Genomic DNA, 9,048 nt, shown 5'->3' with positions numbered 1-9,048 from the left:
TGAGTACAGGCGGGTTCCCCCATGAAAGGCCATGTTTTCTTATTAAACACTGATCGACAGAGCACCGTGTTTGTTCCGAGTGTTTTTGTAAGATTCTTGCAATAAAACTGGAATTAAGTTTAACTAGGAATGAAGTTTTTTCCCCGCTTGATTAACTGTCGCGCCTTTGGTGGTCGCGTCTTCTGCCTAGTTGGAGGCAACTGTCATTATACGGTCTATAATCCCCTACTTTTGAATCAAAGTTGTTAGCCAGTGTCTCACATCCCTGTTTGGCAGAGACACCAAGTGAAAAAACCCGAAAATATTGTGCCGCAAAGAAAAGGCACTCGTAGCTTCATTTTGTTACTGCATTCTAGAAGGGGATCGGGCCAGGGGACATTGCCTATTCTCTATGCAACATAGACTTAACATTATCATAACGATAGCTCGGCTTTCATGTTTCGCTAGTTGGCTAACCTTTGAGACAAGCTATACATTCAAGTCCTTTTGATAAAACGGAATACATTTTCAGTTTCTCTTTGAAGATTTGACACATATGATGTCTGCTCCCTCAGCAACAGAACATGATATATGCTCAGACGAGCCACGAGCTTATGATACGGGAGGGCGGTGTTTTGAGAGATGTAAAACTATGAAAATCCGTGGTTGTACTTTGCAAAGACTCAACGTAACTCAGGCCATGTAGGTTCTACCTCCATGCTCAGGAAAACCTAACGAAATACCACATCCCATCCACAAACAATTCCATTGCTTTAGTGACAAATACTCGAAGGAACACCTGAGGAATCGTTGATAGATACGGAAACATTTTGAGGCAATTACGAAGTGTCTTTTCCACCTGTTGAATAGAGCGGTACCACTCGAGGTACTAAGCGGATTTGGTCGTACGACAAAGATGTTTTATGTCTGATCGGAAGACGCTTCAAGACAAGTGGATGCATGGCTGTCAGGCTGGTGATGAGTCTGACAACTCAACAAACGAACAAAATAGAAACACGAAGTTTTATAAGTGACAAGCTTTGAAAACGTCTGACAAACCAATCTGCAACATTCCATCGATGTTTATCGGTATTTCATCTCTTCAATACTTCACAAACAACCGGTCTTCAAGACATGGCGAGGGATTAAAGGCAATTAAAAAGCACTTGATGAGGCAACACTTGGATAAATTGGTTCTTAAGCTTAAAGATGTCCACAGATTTATAATCGTCGTCAGCAGGTCTTTCGAATGTTTATGAAAATAGTTCCGGCTGCTTCCGGCTGCTTCGAATTGTTCACCAGATTGTCCAGCCAAGCATACTTCATTTTGTCTATTCCTTCCTCCAAGGTTATACAAAGAGATTTAAGATTTAAAATTTAACTTTAAAGAATCATTTAGTAGCACTTTCAAACAGACAGATCAAGTAAAATCCATACAATTGGAAGTAGTCATGATTACAGGCCTTATTTAGTTATATACAGTGCTTACAACAGCATTCCTGCTTTACAACTGAACTGAACTGTCCATGTGTCAATAATATTCATTTTCACTAAATAGAAAACAAAACCAGTCAATTATTTGTCTCTTAAATAAGCTGTAGGTTAAGTAAGAGCTACTGAAATTCAAAATAACGCAGTGTATTATGCCAGTGGGCACGTGTGTCGAAAGCCGCACGCACGCACTGAATTACAAATTAGTTATTATAAATCTTCAAACTCCCAAGGGCGGATCCAGAACAAAATTTTCGGGGGGACCAAAAACAAATTTGGTCCCCCAAAAAATGGGTCAAAAATTACGGCGTGGGGTTCGGGGCCCGCTCAAGGGCCCCGAAAAAAATTCTGGATTCTAGATGCTCTGTGGTCCGATCTGAGGTAATTTCTGACCACTTTTACCAATTTTTTTTTGAGGAAAAGATGGTGGTGTATGCAGTGCCTGCCTTTATTGCGACGTCACTTTAAAAAAAAGGGTTCTTTTTGGGGGTGGGGGTGGGGGGGTGGGGGGATTACCCCCATTTGTCCCCCCCCCCCATCCGCCCTTGTTGTAACTCCATTCTGATTTGTATTAGCGGGCACAAAACTTCCATCAGCACACTTGTAGCATGGAGAAATAATTTCTCCATGCTTGTAGTGTGCCCGTCACTGTTTGAGCCGAGTCAACGATAGAGGGCTCATGACATAAACTACGGTCTCAGTTACACTGAGCTTGTCCCCAACGACTGTTCATGCTTTTGTGGGATGTGAAAAGTTGTCCTTACAGGTACAGTGCAGGTGTAAATCTGTCTCATGATGAATTCTCTTCTCGACTAATCCTAACAGTACAGTCTTGAATCTTCCAATTTTAATATGATTTCTCACACACCGTAGGGCTATAAGTAAAAGAGTTGGACACGGTTAGACATCATAAATTGAACTTCGCATTCGTGAACAATACGATTGAAAATTACAAAAAGGACTCTCCAAAGCACAAAGTCCAAGGGTTTTCCCCCCAAAAAATCCCAACGATGTAATGGATCATGTATTCACTGCTTGAAAAGTAATTTAACCAATAAACATAGGGGTGATATCAAAGCCAATGTTTACCTGATGGCCTTATTTGTCACACGGTTCCTGTTGGCTGTTTAAATCATGTCCGGTTTGAAATAAGCTGAATGTATGAAAGAACATTCAATTTAAAACAGAGTAGCAGATCTCACCTGGAGACAACATTGTATTTCATATAAACACATTTTTTGGTATGATGGTGTCAATACATGAAACAGCCGTTGGATATCATTGCCCAGAACGGTGCTTCGTAGAGGTTCTGTTTGATTTGGCACGGTGACAAGATAGGACGCCGGCCAGGTGAGATTAACAATGGCCCGCGACAGGTGCAACGCGGGCCAGCGCCAGGGCATGGGTGAACAGGTGAGCGGGGCCAATCAATTATACCAAGGAATGTGGGTCGCGCGAGCCAGTCGCGTGGGTAATCACAATCAAATAAAAGCGCTTTGTCAATAAATTATGCATGGTTGGTATTGTTCAAGGATGAACAAAAAGAAGGTTGGCCCGTTTGTTTGTTTGTTCGGTGTGATGGTTATGAATTGTGAGGGGGAGAGTGGGACCGGTGAAGTGTACATGTCAATAGATTCTTGTGTTCACCTGCAATTGGGCTGTTTCACGCAAAAGTGAAAACTTTTGGTCGGCAGGTGTGCATGAAAGCCCAATGGCATTTCTGACAGTGACAATGTCTAGGTAGTTATCAGAATTGTGGTATCATTTTTGCAGATTGTCATTTCATCTGCTATTTTCTACTGCAGTGACAGATGAGTATGCATCAAACAGAAAAAGGTGCAGTTTTATAAAAAAATCTTGAAAATGACTTGATCGTGGAGTCATGAAGCGCACACAACAAAGTAGAACAGTATATACTCGTTAGCTATGGAAGCCTGAAAATCCCCCTTCGTGAGACTGATTAAAATATATGGCTTTAATAATACCAGATAATTATACAAAAAGCCCCGATATTAGGCACACCGTTATATGATGAACATGTGCATTTTGGGAAGCATCACAATGGCCGTTCTGAAAAACCTGAGACGAGGATTATCCCCTCAGAAACTAATCTGTAAGTTAATCGGATTCGGTTGTCTGTGAGGCACGCGTCCCTTTTTGTTTGGGTCCGGGCCTGAGAGCGTCACTTTTTCTTTGTCCCGGCATTGGCTTTTAAAATACTGCGGTGTTTATCATGGCGACTGCTGCGCTCTATCTGTCTTTATTTATGTCATTCACCAGTGTCGTTTATTTTATCAGTTATCTTCTTTTGAAAATAAGAACCATCATCATTATGATACAATTATGAAATTTGATACAATTTAAGAGATACAATTTAAGCAGGAACATCTATAGTGGTTTGTAAACACTGTTTGGGTTGAAAAAATAAGATGTACCAGCCAAGTCCAATAAAAGGACACACTCTATTTTTAGAAAATTATATAACTTATTATTTATGATAAATATAAATGTATATTTTGTTTTATCTAATAACATGTTTTAATACTTTATTAACTTCAGACCGATCATTCAAGAATCTCAATCAAGTTCCAATTGGGAACACTACATATTTTTAATTATTTATAGGATTTGTTGCTTTCCAAAATTCACAGTGTTTTTTGTGGTCAAAAAATGACAACTGACTCTGTGCTAGCCAAGGTGATTAGATTCCTTAGGGATTCGTCTGTCACTTAAATCGTTGAGTCAACATGTAACTAGATGCTGTGCAAATTCCCAGGCACGCATTTCGATGCTTCCTTTTTTAAATATGAATATTCAATAAGTCAAGCACAAAATGGAGGCAAACAGAATCACAATATGGTTTAGCGATAAATTATTTGAGTTACTGCTTTCATATATTTTAGGAAAAAAGGTCGTTTACACACAAATAAATATTTGGCTATGTTGCCAGACACGATGTGACTTATATTTAACAGATGTCTGGTTACAGTAGCTATTGTGAATATTCAGTAAGTCAAGCACAAAAGGAGGCAAACAAAATCACAATATGGTTTAGCGATTAATTATTTTAGTTACTTCTTTCATATATTTTAGAAAAAAAGGTCGTTTACACACAAATAAATGTGTGGCTTTGCTGCAAGACACGATGTGACTTTTATTTAACAGATGTCTGGTAACAGTAGCTATTGTGAATATTCAATAAGTCAAGCACAAGATGGAGGCAAACAGAATCACAATATGGTTTAGCGATAAATTATTCGAGTTACTTCTTTCATTTTAGAAAAAAAAGGGTCGTTTACACACACATAAATATCTGGCTATGCTGCAAGACACGATTTGGCTTCTATTTAACAAATGTCTGGTTACAGAATTTGTATTATACTTTTCATTTAAAACTGTTAACGCTGTAAACAGCAAATGTTCAAATAAATTGATCATTGACAATGGCAAAGCCTGTTTCTCGCCGTTCTTTGTGTTAAAAGAATCGAACAAAATTGTTGTAGAAATTTATAAGAAGATCCAAAAAGCTTGATCCAAAGTTAAAACACGAAGCGAAACGACAAAACACACGCAGCTTGCAGACATCCAACTGACGCAGGCAAATGCTAAACAATTCACAAGAAATATCGATCGAAGACATCGAGTGAGCGGCGCACTTATTATTAATCAAATCTTTCTCCTAATTTCTCGTATACGTGATATGCAAATCGAGCACGGGACACCAGCCCGTAATTAATTACAGTTAATGTACACCGTTCCATCAAGATGTCGCGCCGTCTCATTTGCATTTTGTTCTGCGCGCGCGCGTGGCGCCCTACGTCGATGCCTTTGATATGCAAATTAATTTCGATATTGAGCGGAGCTCCTTCGGAGTCTTTTCCCAGCAAAAGACGACATTTATTCGAGTGTGAATCTTTTCAATCGTTCAAAACTGATGGTAAATTGTGAATCTCTTTGTTCTCTCGAACCGATTTGCCAGATCTTAGTTATGGGTGTGAAGTTCGGATTTACTCGCCGTATAACATTATAGATTCCGATCAATGGAAGAAAGAAGATGAATAATTAATGAGCACAAATTCGAATCGATTTGTGCTGCTATCTTCGGCAGTTCTTGAATGGAGTCTTAAAAGTAACGAACGGTCTTTGTGCTTACTAATCAAAAAGTTAATTACTGATTACAATACGTCATTAACGGTCGTCAGCCGAATGTCACTTCGTCTACAGTTCCATTATAAAAATGTTAAAAAAATATGCTGAGTAGGCCTTTATTTTGCTTGGTGTTCGTTTGTAGTTTGAAGTCTGACTGCCACGTTAAAAAAATCGTCTCTCGCGCTTGTCTGATTAATTTCTTCAATTGTTTCAAATCGACATTGTTGCTTCCACTCAAATTGAGTTGCTGTTGGAAACCATTATTCCGCCTGTGTTACTCAGTCGTAAACAGCTGGAAAAACCGCGCCGCGCATAGGCCCTAATTGCTCAGCAGACTCAAAAATTACAATTTTTTAAGTATAGATTTTCAAAAAATATTTGCCGAAGACAGCGCATGATTTTCATGCCAGATTAATCACCGATGCCTCCCGTCAAAACACAACGAGCATTTTGTTATTTTAACTATCAAAACCGTTCAATAACCTTTCAGTTTTTCAACTGTTCAGCGAGCTGTAAAAACACTGAATTCAAAAAAATTACAAAATCTGTGTTGATTCTAAATCTACTACTTCATTGTCCGCTTTAAATCCCTAAAATTATTTACAAAGATTTTAATTCAACAACAATTCTCGTTCTTTTTTTCTATTTTTAATGAACTGCTGGTGTTTAGCTCACAGAAAAGAAAAAAAAATCCGGTCAACTCTTTTCTTGTTTCCCTTCGAAGCAGGGTTGGCTTTTATAACTCTCATTCAAAAAAAGGAGGCAGATTTTTAATTTTTTGGTAGGTTCAACTTGCGAGGAAATGCAAAGTCCTATTTTTATTTCTGGACTTTATCAAAGCTCTGTTTCTAAAATACTGTCTCTAAACGAAACTGTCAACAAACATTGTTTTATTTCAGCTTTCGTGAAGCCAACAAAAGAATCCTTTCAGTGATTAAAGCCAACTCCTCAGCTCTGCTCCGCGCCGCGCAGTTGTCTTTCTAGACTCTCTTGAGCTGAGGCGTGAATGCTCACGACAAAAGGCCGGCATCTACCGGGCGGTCCTGCCCGCTCCAACGACCCCGAAGATGATGACACCCGATACGGGGCCAGAAACATTCATGTCATCCCGGCCCCGCCACAGTCTCCACAGATGAATTAAGTGCAGTATATAGCCTACTCCATCCACCGAATTACACACCAAAAAACATGAAATTATCATACGAGACGAGCGGGGCCTGTATGGACAACCAGACACAACGGGAATAATTATTCAAATGTGCCCCGTCTGGTTTGACGAGGTGTCTGACAGGCTGTGAAATTAACCGCACTTTTTTTGAGTATGGAGTTGTATGATTGAGGGAACAGTGGGAACGGGGGGGGGGGGGACTGGGGTAGGGGGTCAGTCCAAGGTGACACATCTGTCAATTTTTAATCACACTTCGCTACTGAATTTGTCTGGAAGAGAAAGTCATTAAGATGCGCATATTTTGCATCAGCACTTGTTACGTATAGGCCTAAAGCAAAGATGTGAAAAGGTAAAACTGCGTCATTCAGCTGATGACTGGAACAAAGTTAATGGTGTCCCGATTTAGCACACGGTAAATATCCAACCTCGTGTCAAACCTTAGACCTACTAATGACTTGTAATTACATCATGAGAAATGTGACTTTACCATTGAACAAATTAAAGGAAACACAGTGTCCAATTTTTTTGGTCACTTGGGTATGGGCTGTGACAAAATGGGGAATATTTTTCGGGAAGAAAAGCTGGATACGACACTGTATAAAAATATACATCTAGTAAACAAAGTCTATTCATAAGCAATATTAATCTAGGTTAATGTACCATTACATGTTATTTATAGCAACTTGAACTTTATGCTCTCCACAGTTCAGCAAAAGTGCATGTTAAACATGTAACAGAAAGTGGACTTTGAATTCAATTTATCTTCTGAAATGATCATCTATAGACATGACAACACATACACAAACATGTTAGGCCTATTCATCAGAATAATTTCATTAAATTCATCGCTAGATTGTCTTTTGAATATTAACGTAGACATTCTCAGGTGTTTTTCGTTTAGGGTGTTACGATTAGCGGCCCTTGGAATGCTCGCAAAAACCAGAAGCTATTAATTAAAGTATAAGGGAGATCAAAGAGCGCCATCTACCGTCACCAAAACTCTTCGTCTCGTCCCCAAGGATCGAGCTAAACACAAAGCTGACAATATTTACTTTGTTCCAAGCACAATATCTCGTCCCAAAAGAACAACGGAGAGCCCACACCAAGCGTGCCACTAAGAATATCATTCCGTTCATTGTGTACTCGAGTTTAATTTTGTGTTAACTTGGTTGTCACACGCAATTTTGTTGCCAAATGGAAGTGACAGAAAATGCTTGGTAAACGTCGCGGGAAGTCTTTAAATTCTGATTAATTTCAACATTCCTGAAATGATTGATTCCATAGCATTGATTCAAATTAAATTGCAAACCTGCACAGCCAAGACACTGTATTAACTTTAATGCATGTCTGTTTTCAGATTCATGCTAGTTGATTTTGTCAAATGGTGAAGTCATCATTCATGAACAAAGATACCTCTCACACTCTATGCAGGATCAAGAACACATTTTGTTTGGGGGGGGGGGGGGCGGCCCAAAAACGTGTTCCCGAAAAAGTGGGTCCAAAAATTTCCCGCCCCACATTTAATATGAAAAGCAAGGGGAGGGGGGCATTGCTTTTGTTGAGTTTTGTGGGTGGTGTACGCAATCTGCCTTTTCAATTTTTTTTTTTGGGGGGGGGGGAGGGGCATGGCCCCCGCTGTCCCCCCCCCCCCACCCCAATGGAGCCGCCGTTGCTCACACTTGTTTGTCTTGGACATAATTATCTGAAAAAGAATAGGTTTTCGGTCATTGTGAACCTTTTTTAAAAATATTTCAGAGAGTTTCTGGCACGTCAATAATTCTAACAGACTAAAACAGAGTTTAGCAGAAAAGAAAAAGCCATTCAAATTATTTTTTTTTTCATAAATTTTTCAATTAAGTTAATTAGCCCAGTGACCTTTTTATTTGCCGGTCTGTAGCATAAATGAACAAAAATTTATTACTATGTTTATAACTCTCTTGAATTCTAAGGGACGAAGGTCTATTTTTTATGGTGGCGCCGTCATATTCATTTTTGTTTCCCACGCAATGAATTCCAAATGAGCTACTTCTCAAATTATTTTAAATAATTAGCTTCCGGCAATTGTTATTTATAGATTTTTTTTTTAAATAAAGCGTGGGTACAAATATAATTCCATTTTCAGTTATTTTTGACGGTATCAACTTAATTTTCTCACCCCCACTGTCGGTAAAAATGTACACTTTTGCTGGTAGAGCGAGGAAGATCTAGGCTTTTTTGTTTATCGGTAAACGCGTAGCTGCTCATTGATATGGAACCAAACG

The sequence above is a fragment of the Patiria miniata genome, unplaced genomic scaffold, assembly GCF_015706575.1.
Source record: "Patiria miniata isolate m_02_andy unplaced genomic scaffold, ASM1570657v1 HiC_scaffold_20, whole genome shotgun sequence".
Lineage (NCBI taxonomy): Eukaryota > Metazoa > Echinodermata > Asteroidea > Valvatida > Asterinidae > Patiria > Patiria miniata.
The sequence above is the reverse complement of the archived record's forward strand: the minus strand, read 5'-3'. Positions refer to the sequence as shown.